At 40.9% G+C, this 15919-nt stretch overlaps 1 pseudogene; it reads right to left on the bottom strand.

The window, feature by feature from the left end:
- LOC134364534 (zinc finger protein with KRAB and SCAN domains 5-like) overlaps nt 1-15666 on the bottom strand; it is a 50099-nt pseudogene extending 34433 nt beyond the window's left edge.
- Between the last annotated feature and the right edge of the window lie 253 nt (nt 15667-15919).

The following is a 15919-nucleotide window of genomic DNA, read 5'->3' as shown; positions in this document are numbered from 1 at the left end:
GTGCGCGCGCGCGCGCGTGTGCCTGTGTGCTGCGGGCGGCAGACGCTGCGTCGGCTCAGCCAGTGGCAGAGCAGTGACAACTTAACTAATAGTGAGAGAGGAAGCTGGGAAGAGACTAGGAAGAGAAGCGACCGACCTTATTAAGAGAAGCTCAGCTTCGTCCCCGCGGAGCCAGCCAGCGGCAGGGCCAGGGCGAGCTGTGCTGTCCGCGGGCGGCCGGGCTACCTGCAGCAGGGGAAGGCGTCTTTATCATGCCCTTGGCAGGGCAAGTCCCGAGGCTTGGCGCTCGGGACGTCTTCAGAGCTACAGCAGAAGCCTTGGAGACCAGCGGAGACAGCGCACTGTGTATGTGAACTTCAATTCGGAATTTTTTGTTGGGTGGGTTAATAGATTTTTAGTACAAAGAAAACTCAAACTCAGCTGACCTGCAGGACTGGAATTTCAGCTCTCTTCCTCCCCTGGGTTTTTTCCCTCCCCCCTCCTCTCAAAGCCCTTTAAACCAGATTACCGGGTCAGTGACTCTCACCCTGCCCACCAGTTCCAAGGGTTCCTAGCTCTTTGGCTTGCAGAGGAAAACCACTACCTGTAAGTATCTGCTTAATGTGCGTCCTCTCATCTCGACTGTGAATGTTCTGGTAGCAGATGCCCAGAGGTTGTTCGTGTGGTATCATTAATGCCAAGTAACAATTTGAGAAGTCTGCAGGGTGGCTTGCGAAAGTTTAATTCTCATGCTAACTCAGAAGGTGGCAACTTGCAGTGTGAACAAACCAAACGCCAAAAATGGGATTCTCTTTATTTCTCGACACAAATTTCTAATTCTTTTCTGAATTCATCCCCAAGGGCACTTGCCAGTGAAATAACCATTTAAAAATTTTTTAAATTTCCCTCCTGAAATTAGAATGTTTCTTCTCAGCTAAATGAAATGGCAGAGGGAAGAGATGCAAAAATTAACAAAACAGATAATATCCTCATGGTATAAAAATATAGAAATTTAGATGAGATGATTTCTCGATACTTTTGCTTCTGTTATATTTGAATATAGTTGTATATTTTTAAGGAATGATTTCTATTTTATGGGGATGAGAGAGAATGTTGGGGAGGCAGAGAAATCACATTGAAGTTTTTGACTAATTTTTAGGCTTTCTCTGCTTAAGTGAGATTTGGTTCAGAAACTTGGGTGCTAAAGTAATTTTTCATTTCATCTGGATCACAGAAATTGTTTCAAGGCATTTAATTTTAGTTTCTGTTGTTTTACAATTGTGCTCATCTTGCTGTGTTTTGTGAATTACAAAGCTGAAAAAGAGCATTTCCGGGCGCTGGTTGGTGTTTATAGCCCGAGAGTCTTGCTGGAAGATTAACCTCTAGGGCTGCTTCATAGACCAGACCTGAGATCCAAATGCTCTTCAGGTTTCTGTTCTGGAAAATTGATACCACAGCTCGGGGCTCCCAGTAAAGGTTGAAGAGTTGCTGCACTTGGATAAAAGTGCCTTCAGTGTAACTCTAGGGAAGTGCTAATGCATGTGCGCTTTCTCTCTGTCAGGGATGATTCTCTTAATGTGTGTAAGAACCACCTGGGTTCTCGGTGAAAAGGCAGGTTTCCAGTCCCCACCTCCAAAGGGTTTTAGACCTGGGGTAGGGCCAGGAATCTGCCCAGGTGATTCTGATGCAGGTGAGACCACACTTGGATAAATATTTCTCTACATTGTCCTTGGCAATTAAACTCTTGTCATGTACTGAGTTAATGTTAAACTTCACATCTAAATAATAAACATGAATTTGAGCTGATATTGAACATAATTTATGTGCAACAAGGTTTTGCATGCTTCCTTGACAAAACAGGGCTTTTAAGCCAGCTTTCCCACCAACCTCATCATTCTTTTTTTTCTTGCTCCCTTTTCCATCTCTGCCTTCCATGCCCATGAGTGAGAAGAGGAGTTGTGCACAGGTACCTGGAAACCATGTTTCTTGCTTTCATGTGTTGGGCTCTATGGCCTGATCTGCCCCTGCATGGCTAAGCAATGTTTTCCTTGGAAACTTTAAACCCAGGGCTGTTCCTAATTCTTTATCAGCCTCCTGGGAATGCTCTGCTCCCAGGGCTGGGCTAGGCTGAATTGGGCTGAACTGAGCTGGATTTCTTGGAACTTTTCAGAAGGAGTCTCATTCCTAGAAATGGAGTTTGGACTCAACCAACCCATGGGATTGGGAGAAACAGGAGGTAATTCCTTTATCATATTAAGGTCCTCATTTGACAATATATGAACTCAGCCTCTATGCCCCCATCCCTACATTTTATGGCATTTAATATTTATTGTAAAAAGAAAACAGGATGTGGTCATTAGAGCCGCTTCCTTTCTCTCCTCTTTTCATTCTAAGTATTTGAATGGATATACTTGCTTGCTACATGCCAGGCTCAGTGCTACTTTCTAAGGATCCCATAATGACCAATGTGAATAGTGTAGACAGGGTTCTTGTCCTCATGGCATTTTGCATCTTAGCTGTTGCTAACCAATCTTGGATGAGCCACCTAATCCTTCTAAGCTTCACTTCCTCTATCAGTAAAAAGAGTTGAATTACATGAGTTTTGGTATCTTTCTAGCTCTGATACTCTGACCTTGATAGATATGGCTCTTACAAATGCAGATATGGGGTATGGGAGCTTTTTAGCATTTGCTTTGAGAACACGCTGAAAGATTTGACTTACTGCTTTTCTTCAAAATTTTTCAAATATATCCTTTAAATTTTCTTCCTCTCACAAAGAACCAAGACAACCAGTATATTGAGTTAGACAAATACCACCTTTGCAGAGCACACAGCCATTCCTCACAATGAGATCCTGTACTTCTCTAGAAAGACTGTTTCCCTGGGGGAGGTTACACGGGGGCGGGCAACCTCTTATCCTGTCTGAATCTGACATTGCCACCCCTTTGGAGAGCTGGGTGGTCTGAACAGGGCTTGGCAGCTTTCATACATGCACAGCTTGCAACCTGACCCTTTCTTTCAAGTGATTCAGCAGCTTTGTGCTACCAGGTTAAGGGCTTAAACAGAGACCTTTGAGGGACTGGGAAGAACAAAAAACAAAGCACTCCTTAATGAAAGCTTGTCTGTACTGTGTTTTATCTGTAATGTCACTTCTCTTACTATAGTGACTGGGGCACCATTTCAAGGGCTCTAAAACTTGGCCATCAAGATAAGAAATGAAAGCTATGATCTACGCTTTTCTGATGAATGTAGCCTCTAGCTGTCTGAAGATACCATGTTTGGGTGGGAAACTATTGACTAAGGGACAGAAGTACAGGGATCTTGAAAAGTTAGGATATTTTTAACTAAACGTTCTTTGCCACTCATTGGTAAAATTTTTACAGAAGGCAAAAATAGTTTTTGGTTTCACTCTTATCCCTTTTTATTTATGAGGTTGATGATATTTAGGGGAAATGCGTATTAAAAGATGTTGCCCCAAATACTCCTTCTGTTCATTATCCAAAGGCTATTAAAATTACATGTCACCATTCACTCCCAACTTCATCCTTGAAAGTTTCCTGTCTGGCTTCCTAGAGACAGAGGGTGCAGATAAACACTCCAGGACCTTCCATTAGTTGTTCTATCTCCCTGGAGCCCATCTCTGCATTCTACCAAGTGTTATCAGCGGCTCAGTACTTACAAATGCTCCCTGCACTCTTCTCTTAAAATAAATAAGCCACAACTTTGTCTCATGAGGTCACACTCAGTGCCATGGTAACTTCATTCCAAGGCTACATTTCTTGTTAGCACAAAAATTCTTCATTCTGTAAATTATAAACCAAAACCATTGTAAAGTTAGGAAACTTTCACAAAGGATAGAAATCCCCAGATGAAGACTCATCCAAATGTTTAAAAGTGGTTGAGTGTTTCCTATCAAATCCCTTTCATAACCCAGATTTGTTTTTTCTGTAAAAGTGATCCTACTCCTTAGAAAGACAACTCAGCAACCACACAACAGCAATACTTTAATTCTGTTTTATGGAAAATTTCCCCTTTATTATAACATGGTGGGATGTTTCTCTCTCATCCAATAAGCTTTAGTGATTGTTCTGAAACCAAGAAGGTAGTACTGACACACGAGTCCAAATGTTAAATCAGAGAGGTGTAGTAGAAAAACAGAATGGCTTTGAATAAATTTCCACGGGGTCCTAATCCTGGGCTGCAGTGTTCTTTGGTTCTGTAATGTTGGCCAAGTTCTCAGCCAGTTTGCTTGGGAGAAAAATGAGGGTACTCAATATTTGTGCGTGGTGCATGACATACATTTCATTTTTGGGAGAGAGCTAATACAGGTGTGAAGGCTGGAAAGAAGCAAACGTGTGGCAAGTTTAATTTATAGGTGAAAAGAAAAGAGAAATAGGAAACAAAGTTTTCTTCCAGATCCCATGGATTGGGCGGAAAAGATCTCAACCCATCACTCTCCCGGCCTTTAATGCTCATCAGTAGACTAGTTCTCACTCGACTCTTTCTCACAGACTGAAATGAAGACTGAAACAGACTATCAAAGTGATTAGTATGGAGCATTCAAGGGCAACGAGAAAATCATTCTATCTTCATTTCTTCCTGACCTTTCAGAATCAGAGAATTTTAAAGTTGTTTTGAATAAATATGTAAGGAGATGAATCATTTTGTTTTTCTCAGGATTTTACTCCTGAGCAAGGGGCCCAACTTCAGGGAGAAATATTTGAGAATTTGAAACTGGAGTTGCACCATGGTAAGCCTCTGAACTGTCACCAGATGGAAGGACATAGCCATTCAAATGTGCATGCAGAGTGTGTGCCCTCTCTCTCTCCCACCATTTTTTCTTATAGGTCTGATGTTTGCACTGGGGTCAATCTTTCAACAGGTATTTACTGAGCTTCTCTGTGCAAGATCCAACAACCAGTCATGGTTTTTATCTTCAAGGAGCTTACAGACCAGAAGAAAAAGCAGACTTTTAAAAAATAGCTGCAAATAAATTACGAAATGCCCATAGGTGTGCAATGCATGGCAAGGTGTAGTGCAGGAGTTCACGTGAGCAGATACAGCTGGTCTGGGAGGTGGAGACCTGAAGGATGGGTAGAGTTTAGCATGCAAATAGGGTGGTTGGTGGGATTCATGGCAAATGGAACAGCATGAACAAAACATGCAAAGGCTCGGAAGCTGGGGTGGGCAGTCTGGTGAGTTCAAGGAAGGGAAGAAGTCCACTAGCATGTCAATGATAATGAGGAGAGTCACGCAGAAGTTGGAGAGGAGGGCAGACTCCATCAGGCAGGGATGTAAGCCTCTTCTCTGAAGGAACCTCAGAAAGTACCTAATCCACACTCCCTCCCTGAAACAAAGAACCCAGTCCAGTGTCTGTATCTCAGCCCTTGCCATTATTGGACAACACTGAGGGAAATTCTTGCTGAAAGTAAGTTGAAACTTCCACCCATTCTCCCTGGTTCTGCACCCTGGAACTACAGAGTAAAGTCACTCCTCCTTCAAATATTTGAGGACAGTCTTTTTTCATAATTGCTGCCAAAGCAGGTCTGCTCTTTCTCGTACATAAGCAATTGATTTTTGGAAATGTAGAGTTTCACATTTTTGTTTATTGAAAGCTGACTTACTGGCTTCAGTCCATTATTCTAGTCTCCGAAATCAATCTGATCTTGGTTGTGTCCTCAGTGATAACGGTTAACTCTTGGATTTGTGCTGTCTGTGATTGGATAAGCTTGTCTTTTATATCTTTGTTTAGGGATTTAGAAAAATGTTTAACCGGACAGAGCCCAAAACAGGGCAATGGGGCACAATTCTAGATGTTCCTCCTAAAAGAAAAGATGTTTCTAACCTCTTGTTTTTCTTTTTAAAGAGGAAACTAGTCACAATGCCTCTATAACCCAGAATCATAGATAAGTCTGAGTTTTAATGGGAAGGTCTCAGAGATCCCAATGTGTGTTGGCATTCTTGTTTGGAAAAGAATGCTAAAGGCACAGTAATTGCTGATTTCACTTATTGATACATATGTTGAATATGTACAATATGCAACAGGCAGTTTTTTCCTGACTTCAAACACATAGATACATAGGTACATTACCAGATAGAATGCGATAATGCCCTGTGGAAGGTTTAAATAAAATATGATGCTTCACAATGGCAGGAAGGGAATCTTTCCAAACGGAGTGATCAGGTCTTAGGGAGTCTTGGAGAAGACATTTTATGAGGTGTTAATAAGTGGGAAGGATTCAATACAGATGAAAGCAAAGACATTCCAGGTGATATGAAATAGCACCTTTTAACATGAATTCGTTGTCCTCTAGCTTACATGATGTAATGACCCATTTGTTACCCAGCAGTCAAGGCATCAACAGTCCATTCAAATTACGGACCAAACTGCCTTTTCTCCCTTGTCATTCTTACTTTCTTTTTCTTTTAATACTTGCTTTGTCTTAAGCAAACCGGACTCCTGCTAACCACATGCCGTGGCTCAGTACTTTGAACTCTTGACTGACTATGGTTTCTGCTAAGATCTATCTACTGTCACGCAATAGATCTGGATGAAACCACACCACTTTTTATAAAAATGATTTCACTTAACTACTGGAAAATAGTCGATATCTCAAGCCCTTAGAAATTTTGGAACAACTAAAAAAAGCTGCTGCTGGAGGTACTGATTGGTGATTAAAATGTCACTTGAGAGTGATTTATTAGTAGCAGAAGAATAGGAGTTAAATGGCCATTTGACTATGTTAAATAGTGCCCAAAGAGTTTAACACTGCATTTTATATCCTACTCATATCCTGTTTGCCATGCAACCATGTCAAGACCTCCTGGTGTTAGTTAGCTGATCTCCCAAATTCTTAAGACATTACTACAGCAAAAAGAAGTAGAATAAAACCTGTAGCCACATAAACTCACATTTAAATCAGTTTGTAATACACTGTGTATTTGTGAGTTTGGCTGAAGGATGGAGTGACAGGAAACTTCCTCAGGCAGGACTAATGAGTAGCTTTGCACTTTCATAGATAGGATCTTTCAGAAAGCCCAGATGGAGCCCATTTTACCTTTCTCATTTGGCCACAAAGCCCTGTGGTGCTGATGTGACTGCTGGAGCTAGGAGGCTCAGTGCGCTGTGGGTACCATTTTGCTTGCAGATGCACTGTGGTCTCACTCACTGATTGTTGCTGAATTGCTTTACTGGGAGTTATTGATCTTTATTTACCCCCAATAAAAGGACATTTACTGATCTGGGGCTTTGTAAGGTGCTTCGGTGTCAGGCCCCTCATAGTACAGGAAATCACAGGCCATGTGTTCATTGGTAGGACAACTTTGGGGTTCTTGCAGATTCCTTCCCCCATGGTAGTGTCACCCATGTGAAGAGTTGCAAACGATGACATTCATGGGAGCTCATGGAGATGTGGTCTGAGCTCACGTGGTGGTTCACAGCAGGCTTGCCGTCACGGGTTGCCCAGTACTCAGAGGCATGTCTGATGGTTAGCTCTGTGGCCAGAGAGATCTAAAATGAAGACTATAAGGCCTAGGATTAAGACCTAAGAATTTAAGACAATGTCGTGGTAAGAAGCACATGTGCCTGGAATGAGTTGAATTTCTCTATTAATTAAAAACAGCAAAAACTATCTTTGCAACACCATCAAGTTAATCTTACAAATCCCCACTGTACAGATTATGAAATCAGGATGCAAAAAGCTTAAAAAACATATTTATTTATATTGTAGATTGAGATACTTTCCACAGACACTAAAGTATTAAAAAAGTAAGAAATTTAGTCAAATTGCTTATCCTTAGTTCATATGCTTAAATGAGGTCCTGCAAGAGATGTGAGCTAAAGATTATGACATAAATATTAAGCATTACGTTTTCTGTTTATTTAAAAAATCTATTTTCTTTTTTAAAAAAGGAATGTGATCCTTTTTTTCTTCAAAAGATTGATCTTTCTTCTTTGTTATTGAATAGAAAGGGCCAGGTTATTTATCCCAAGCAGAGGTTGGAGATAGTGGGATGTGCTCAGATGGACGAGACTGAGGCCAATGAATATGATACGGGATCATCGTTTCACTGAAGAATCAATAAGAAGTAATTGGTACATTAAAGGGAACACAGAGAGGAATTACACTTTGGAGTGATGTGAGACCACATCATTAATTTATAGACCAGGAGGTTTGAATTTTTCTGCTTTGCAGCAGATGACTAAGCATCTAGCCGCAAATCTCCTTCTAATCTGGTCAATAATGATTTTGCAAGCAATGATTTTAGGTGAATCTATTACTTCCTGCCTAAACCTAAATGTTCATTTCTATGTCATCTTGAAGTAGCATACTATGGGAAAAAAGCATGTAAAATCATTAGCCTTGTGAGTAGAAAAATTTATTGCTATAGCATATATTTACCTTTGTCTAAAGATTCACAGCAAGGGAAAAAGTCAAAATGCAACAGAAACTAGCGGTAACATACAATTTTGCTAGTTAAACTTTATGTTAATTTCTTTCATTTTAGCTTTTGATTCCTTTCTGACAATTTTGCTAATTCAGGAAGCCACTGACTTATGCATGTATACCTCACGCATGTGACTGGATCCCAGCCAGGCTGTCCTATCTCCCCCTCCCCCAATCACCTCCAGACTGGGTAATGCTTTCAGTCTCTTCCTGGTGCTGACCTTGAAGGTAGTGTTCCTGGCACTAGTGCCACTATCTCACTCCACTCTGACCGAGAGACCTACCAAGACTGATGGTTTTTTAGATATGCCACAGAACCTAACTTCAATCTTTGGGTGCTAGAGCTCCTTTTACCTCTTCTTATACTTAGAGGAAAAGAAAAGAAGTGCAGTTATTTATAGCAGTGGTTCTCAATCCTGGTTGTTCATTAGAATCACCTGGAGTAGTTTTAAATTCAGATGCCCATAGCAAAAGAAATGATCAACAGAGTGAAGAGGCAACCAGCAGAACGGGAGAAAATATTTGCAGACTATTCATCTGACAAGGGATTAATATCCAGAATACACAAGGGACATAAAAAACTCAACAGCAAACAAACAAACAATCTGATTAAAAATGGGCAAATGACCTGAATAGACATTTCTCAAAAGAAGACATATGAATGGCCAAGAGGTGTATGAAAAAATATTCAGCATCACTAATCATCAGAGAAATGCAAATCAAAACCACAATGAGATATTATCTCATCCTGGTTAGAATGGCTATCATCAAAAAGACAAAAAATAACTAAAGCTGGAGAGGATATCTGGAAAGGGGAACCATTATATATTGTTGGTGAGAATGTAAATTAGTACATCCATTACAGAAAACTGTATGGAGGTTCCTAAAAAAATTAAAAATAGAACTACCATATGATCCAGCAACCCCTCTGATGGGTATTTATCCAAAGGATAGGAAATTAGCATACTGAAGAGATATCTGCACCCCCATGTTTATTGCAACACTATTCATAATAGCCAAGATATGGACAACCTCGATGTTCGTAGATAGATGAATGGATAAAAAAATGTGGTATATATTTTATATACCTCTCAACCATGAAAAAGAATGAAATCCCGTTATTTATGGCAACATGGATGAGCCTGGAAGGTGTTATATGTGAAATAAGTCAGGCACAGAAAGACAAATACTGCATGGTCTCACTCATATGTGGGAGCTAAAAAAAGTAGTGATAAGTTGAACGTGTAGAAGTAGGGAGTAGAAGTGTTGTTACTAGCAGCTGGAAAGAGAAAGAGGAAGGGGGATAGTGAGAGGCTGATTAATGAACACAAAATTACAGATAGATAAGAAAAATAAGTTCTAGTGGTGTACGGTAGTACTAGGCATTGATAATTAACAATTTTCTGTATGTTGTTAAGCGGCTAGAAGAGAGGAGCTTAAATGTTCTCATCACAAAGAAACAATACATTTTTGTGAAGATGAATTTGATAATGTTGCTTATTACTGGAAACTGGGTAATTTATGAAGAAATAATACTTATTGCTTACAGTTTCAGAGGCTGGGAAGTTCCAAGTCCAGGGAACATATCTGGCAAGGGCCTTTTCCTGGTGGTGACCTCACAGTGACACAGGGTATCACAGGGTGAGAATTGCAGGAGCAGAGAGAATAACTGCTCATGTGCTCTCCTTATAAAGCTGTAATAACCATGCCTGTGACCATTATTAAACCATCAATGGATTAATCCACTCACTAGGGCATGGTCTTCACAATCTAATCACCTTTTAAAGGTCCATCTTTCAATTACCATAGTAGGATTTCCCACCCTCAACAGTTACAGGGTGGATTAAGTTTCAGTGAGCTTTGGGGAGACATTCAATCCACAGCAGCTAACTAACCTGATTTTATCACTACACACTGTATATTGTATTGAAATATAACTCTGTACTCCATAAATATTTATAATCAATATGTTTCAATTAAAAAGAATTCAGATGTCTGGGCTCCACTCAAACAAATTAAATAAGAAACTCTGGGAGTGGTGCTTGGGTGATTGTAATATGAAGCTAGAGATGAAACCCACTAGTTTAGGGGTGGCATTAGAGGTGACTCTTTCATCTTGATGTGTTTCCCATTGTCATTAATTGCACAGACCCTCATGAACCCTCCCAAGGACTGTCTGCTTTCTTCTGGGGCAGTGGAGCAGGACCAGTCATGAGAGTGAAGTTTGTTTTGCAGCCAGTACTTTTCCCAGGCCATAGGAGTTGTCTGCCACACTGCACAGCTCTAAGGGGTCCCACATACATCGTGGTCTGTATAAACAGCACCTCTGGTACCACTGGAGCATGGTTACAACATGAATGGCGCCCTGGAATTGAGTACACTGGACTGAGCAAAACTGAGTAGAGGAATCTCAACAATTTTGGCCAACACTTTAAAGGACAGACATGTTAGCATGCTTTTCCCACAGAAATATCTTCCACCATGTGCAGTGCCCAGGGACAGCACAGTTTGAACTGCATTTGTCAGCTAGTCTGGATGTTGTGCCTAGTGTAAATATGTTCCCACTTCAAGACAAACTGTTCGCAAACCAACACTTTGAATATAGCCTATTTGTGTCTTGGAGACTCTAAGAAAGTGTTTTAGCCAAGAGTGCTTGTGTGCTCCATAGTTTTTCTATTTTAGAATGTTTCTCTGACTTATTGGTGCTTGCAATTCTTAGGTGATGTAACTCTTACACATTGCAGCACCCTCCTGCACATATATTCATTCAACAATAAGGCATCTAATCAGCTATTCAGGTACTTCATTCACAGCCTGTGATGTTTATGGAGATTTTATTTTTGAACTAGTACTCGAAGCATTTTGAATCCCACTGCTTGAGAACACCCTCCCACCCTCACTCTCTACAATCCACTCCCAATTCTGCCAAAGTCAGCAGATTTAGTTTAGCTTCTCTTAGTGACTTTAACCTCAGTGAGCCGTAACTGCATCACAGTCTCCGACATGCACAGAAGAACTAACACTGGCACAAGTGTACATTCACATGTGGTGGAGTCTCCTGTGGGCCAGCAGCACCTGATGGCAGTGGAGTGGCACTTGAGTAGCTGGGGATATGTAGATCTTCAGAAAGGAAAGAGCTGTACAGCCCAGCTAAAATCATACTCAGTCCACAAGGGCCAGCATGTGTGACAAACAAGAACTCACTGGGGTTTGCTTTGTTTCTTTTTTGTCACTGCTGGCCCTGCACTGCTTCTACAGAAAATTTTCTAGTTCTGCCTGGGTATCACAGGACAGTCAATCCAACCTAAATAATGAGGCAGGTTGGAGGATAGCTCAACTACTTTTTATAAATTAATAAACTTTATATTTTGAGAAGTTTTAGGTTTATAGAAAAATTGAGTGGGAAGTACAGAGAGCCCCCCTCTGCCCACTCCCCTATTATCAACCTCTTGCATCAGTGCGGTGCATTTGTTACAACAGATGAGACAACTGTTATTAACTGAAGCCCATAGTTTACATGAGGGCTCGTTCTTTGTATTGTACATTCTGTGGATTTTGACAAATGTTTAATGACGTGTGTCCATCATTACAGTGGTAACTTTAAAAATAAGTTTTAGCAAAAACTTTCTTCAATGGACCTAGAGTAGAAAGGGGAAGGAAGGTATATTAGTCTGTTATAAGTGACAGGCTTACAAAAGAGCACTTGAAACTGGGTAATTTATAAAGACATAAAATTTATTTCTTACAATTCTGGAAGCTGAGAAGTCCAAAGTCCAGGGAACACAACTGATGAGGGCCTTCATGGTGTTGGTGATTCACCAGAGTGACACAGGGCATCACATGGCAAAAATGGCTGAGCAAGAGAGAGCTCAGCTTCTCACTCGCTCTCCTTTTACAGCCATCACAACCATGCCCATTACTCCATGAGTGGATCAATCCATGAATGAGGGTACAGTCCTCACAATCTAATCACCTCTTCAAAGCCCCCACCTTTCAGTTACCATCATACGATTTCCCAACCTCTTAACCCTGTCACAGTGGGGATTGTTTTTAATACATGGAACTTTGGGGGACACATTGAACCCATATCAGAAGGGAACTAACTTTGGCTGAGCCTTGCTATATGTGTGTGCTGGGGACTTTGATTTACATTTACAGGTATTAGCACTTTTAACTATTTTAACAACTCTGAAGACATTAAAATTGTGGTAAGATCCTCAGCAGAGAGGAACACAAAGACCCTCATTAGATTTCTGTTCAGTTTATTTGTTGTTTTAAATACTGCAATTTTTAAAACTTTACTATATCTTAGTATATGATAGTGTGCTTTATTTTCCATACTGTGCTTACATTAATGGTTAAAGCAGGAGGTCCAACCAATTTTTTAACCTTTGGTAAATCACTTAGCCACTATGGGCCCCATTTCCTCATCTTGACCCCAGTGTGCTAGAGCATAGAGCAGGGGGGTGGTTCAGGTGCCTGGACTCTCCAGCCTGTCTGCTGGGGTTGGAATCCCAGCTACACTATTTATTAACATTTGCATGGGACAAACTATCTGTTTCCTTAGCTGCAAAATGGGAATAATAATAGAATTTATTTTATATGTGTTGTGAAGATTAAATGAGTTAAATAGTTCTAAGCATAAAGTAAGTGTGTTAATACATGCTTATTATTATTCTTACTATATGTAAGATTTGGAGAAGCTCTTTCTAACTCTAAAATTCTGTGATTTTTGATACACTGTGCTGTAGGCTTCAATAACATTGTAATTTTTGTCATTTATCACCAAGTTTCTTAAGGCATCAAAAGCATTTCCTTTACAGCAGATCTCTTCACAAAAATATTTGTGGTGGTTGTTCTCTTTTCTGCTACAGACATCTGTGGATTTGAGTTTTATCATTAGCTATGAGTTTCATCATTAGCTATGGCATGTGAGTAAGATGGTCAAGGTTCCATAGCACAGCTCAAGGAGCTAGGCTGGTGGTTTTCCGAATGTCTAAGCAATCCTTTCACAATGAAGTGTTTCTGCCTGAAGGGTGGAAGTTGCTTTAAGTGTATACTAGTGCGTTTAATGCATTGTTAGGGCACTTTGCTCATATGCTATCAAGGCAAATATCATTTGCTATTGTAAAGCACTCAGACTTCAGTCTCTCAAAGATAGGGGTTACCTCTTATTTAACTTTTATTTGCACCATGCCTCTCTACACTTTCACACAAAAATCTTGGTTTCTGACATAACATCTACCTGTGATGCTTTGACTGTGCCACATTCTTTCTCTCCATCTTCAACATGCCCTTTGTTCCCCTTGCCACCTTTCTAAATCCTGTGTATTCTTTCAATTTTAACTCTCTCCCCTTCTAGGAAGCAGCCTGTAGGCTCAGATTGAGTCAGATGATGCCCTCCTATTTATTCCTATAGCATACAATACATCCCACCATATAGCACTTACCACCCTTTTTTAATTATACTATAAACTCTCTTAAGAGCAAGAAGTTTTTGTCTTTTTTGTCTTAGTAATCGTAGCACTTAGTATAGCACTAATTACAAAGTGGGTACTCAATAATTGTATAATGAATAAACAAATGGATATATCATATCTAAGTAAAGAATCAGGATGTGTTCTGAAACTGGAATTTGTCTCAAACATGAATTCTTGAACATGATTTAATGAGAATTTAAACACATTTAAACAGAATCTCACTTTTGGACAATTTGGTGTTTCAATGTGAATTAAGAAATGCAGAATTCCCTCAAGAAGAGGAAAAGCAATTTCAGTCATGGTGACTCTAGTGGGGTAGGCCCCAGGTGTGAGTTTCGGTGTTTAGCCATGGCTAGTCCCAGACAAAGAATGGAGTATAGTCAACCATGCTGAAAGTGAGTGATAGTTTTTTATTCTGTTTAAGTTATTTAATTAGAGTGACCTGTTGTGGAAATTTGTATGATACAGTCCTCTGGCTGAAAGCATAATGAATTTAAATTATGGCTACTTTCTAATCTTCAAGGAAATGCTTTTGATGGTTTAAAAAACTTTAAAAGGGGCCGGCCCGTGGCTCACTCGGGAGAGTGTGGTGCTGAGAACACCAAGGCCCCAGGTTCGGATCCCATATACGGATGGCCGGTTCGCTCACTGGCTGAGCGTGGTGCTCACAACACCAAGTCAAGGGTTAAGATCCCCTTACCGGTCATCTTTTAAAAAAATAAAAATAAAAAAATAAAATAAAAAAAAAATAAAAAACTTTAAAAGTTATTAAAAACAGACTTAAGTCAAAGGCACAAAATCTTTTCCTTCTGCAGTCAGTTTTCTCTACCTTTGAAGGTACTTTTACTAGAAGGCCTCTATAGAGACAGGCCAGGTATCTGGTTTCCAAAGGGTGGCCTGGAATGTGGATTTCGGGTGTAGATTCATTAAGTATGGATTTATTGGGCATGACCAGAAATTTTGTGGATAACATCTGGTTGTGCACCTGAACCCCTTCCCGCACCCTTGAATATTAACTGACGAGCTTTTCTGCTTCTGTAATTAGCTTGCGCAAGGTTTTACAAGCCCCTGCACGTGGGACTTTCTGGTAAGGGCAGATAAAGGACTTCCCAAACCGCCCAAAGTTCACCCAGTTCCGGGAAGGGCCTAACCACACAAGGGGTGGGCTGTTGGGCAATTCCCCAGTTCCTCGTCTGTATACCACCCCACTGAAAGCCACCAATGAATTTAAAAGTCACCTCAGGTGACCAATAAGCTGTATACAACTCATCCTGTTGCCAAAGTCTGCCTACCAAACTGTATAAAAAGTGCTCGTGTTAAGAGCTCGGGACCGCTTCTGTGCTGAAGATGTAGTGACCCCTGCATGCTGGAATAAAAAAACCTCTTGCTTGATTGCAGCGATCTCTGTCTCTTGGTCTTTGCGAGATGAGCCTTTCCAACAAGTAAGATTTGCGCTTTTGGGCCAGTCTTACATTTTGGTGCATTGGCTGGGAAGCAGCTCTCTCTGGGACCAGAGACTAGAGAACGGAGTATCGCTCGAGCAGGTACCGTGGTTGTCTGTCTGTCTGCTGTGTCTGTCTTTGTGTCTTTGTTGTCTACTGTAATCTGGTTTTGGCTTTTCGGTGGCTCCGGGATGGAGTCATTGGTCTGGTTTTGGCTTTTCGGTGGCTCTGGGATGGAGTCATCAGTCTGGTTTCGGTTTTTCGGAGGCTCCGAGACAGAGTCATCAGTCTGTAGTGGTCATAGTGGTGGGTAGACATAGCGGCATGTCGCGGCCACAGGAATCCTGGAGGACGCTCTAGATTCCTCTTTTGGAGACGAACAGGTTCGGCTCCACGGGAGATCTCTAGGAAGGAGACCCCTCCCGAGTTCTCTGATAATCAGGTTGTGGCGCCCATGGCAGGGGCGCGTCAGTGTATTGGTTGTTGTTTGTCTGGTTGCGTGTGTGTTGGGACTGACAACTTTCTGGGGCGACATGGGGCAGACTGTCTCGACCCCTTTAAATCTAACTCT

Source organism: Cynocephalus volans, chromosome 16 (genome assembly GCF_027409185.1).
Source record: "Cynocephalus volans isolate mCynVol1 chromosome 16, mCynVol1.pri, whole genome shotgun sequence".
In the NCBI taxonomy this organism is placed as follows: Eukaryota; Metazoa; Chordata; class Mammalia; order Dermoptera; family Cynocephalidae; genus Cynocephalus; species Cynocephalus volans.
Note: the sequence above shows the minus strand (reverse complement) of the source record. Positions and strands in the feature narration are given on the sequence as shown.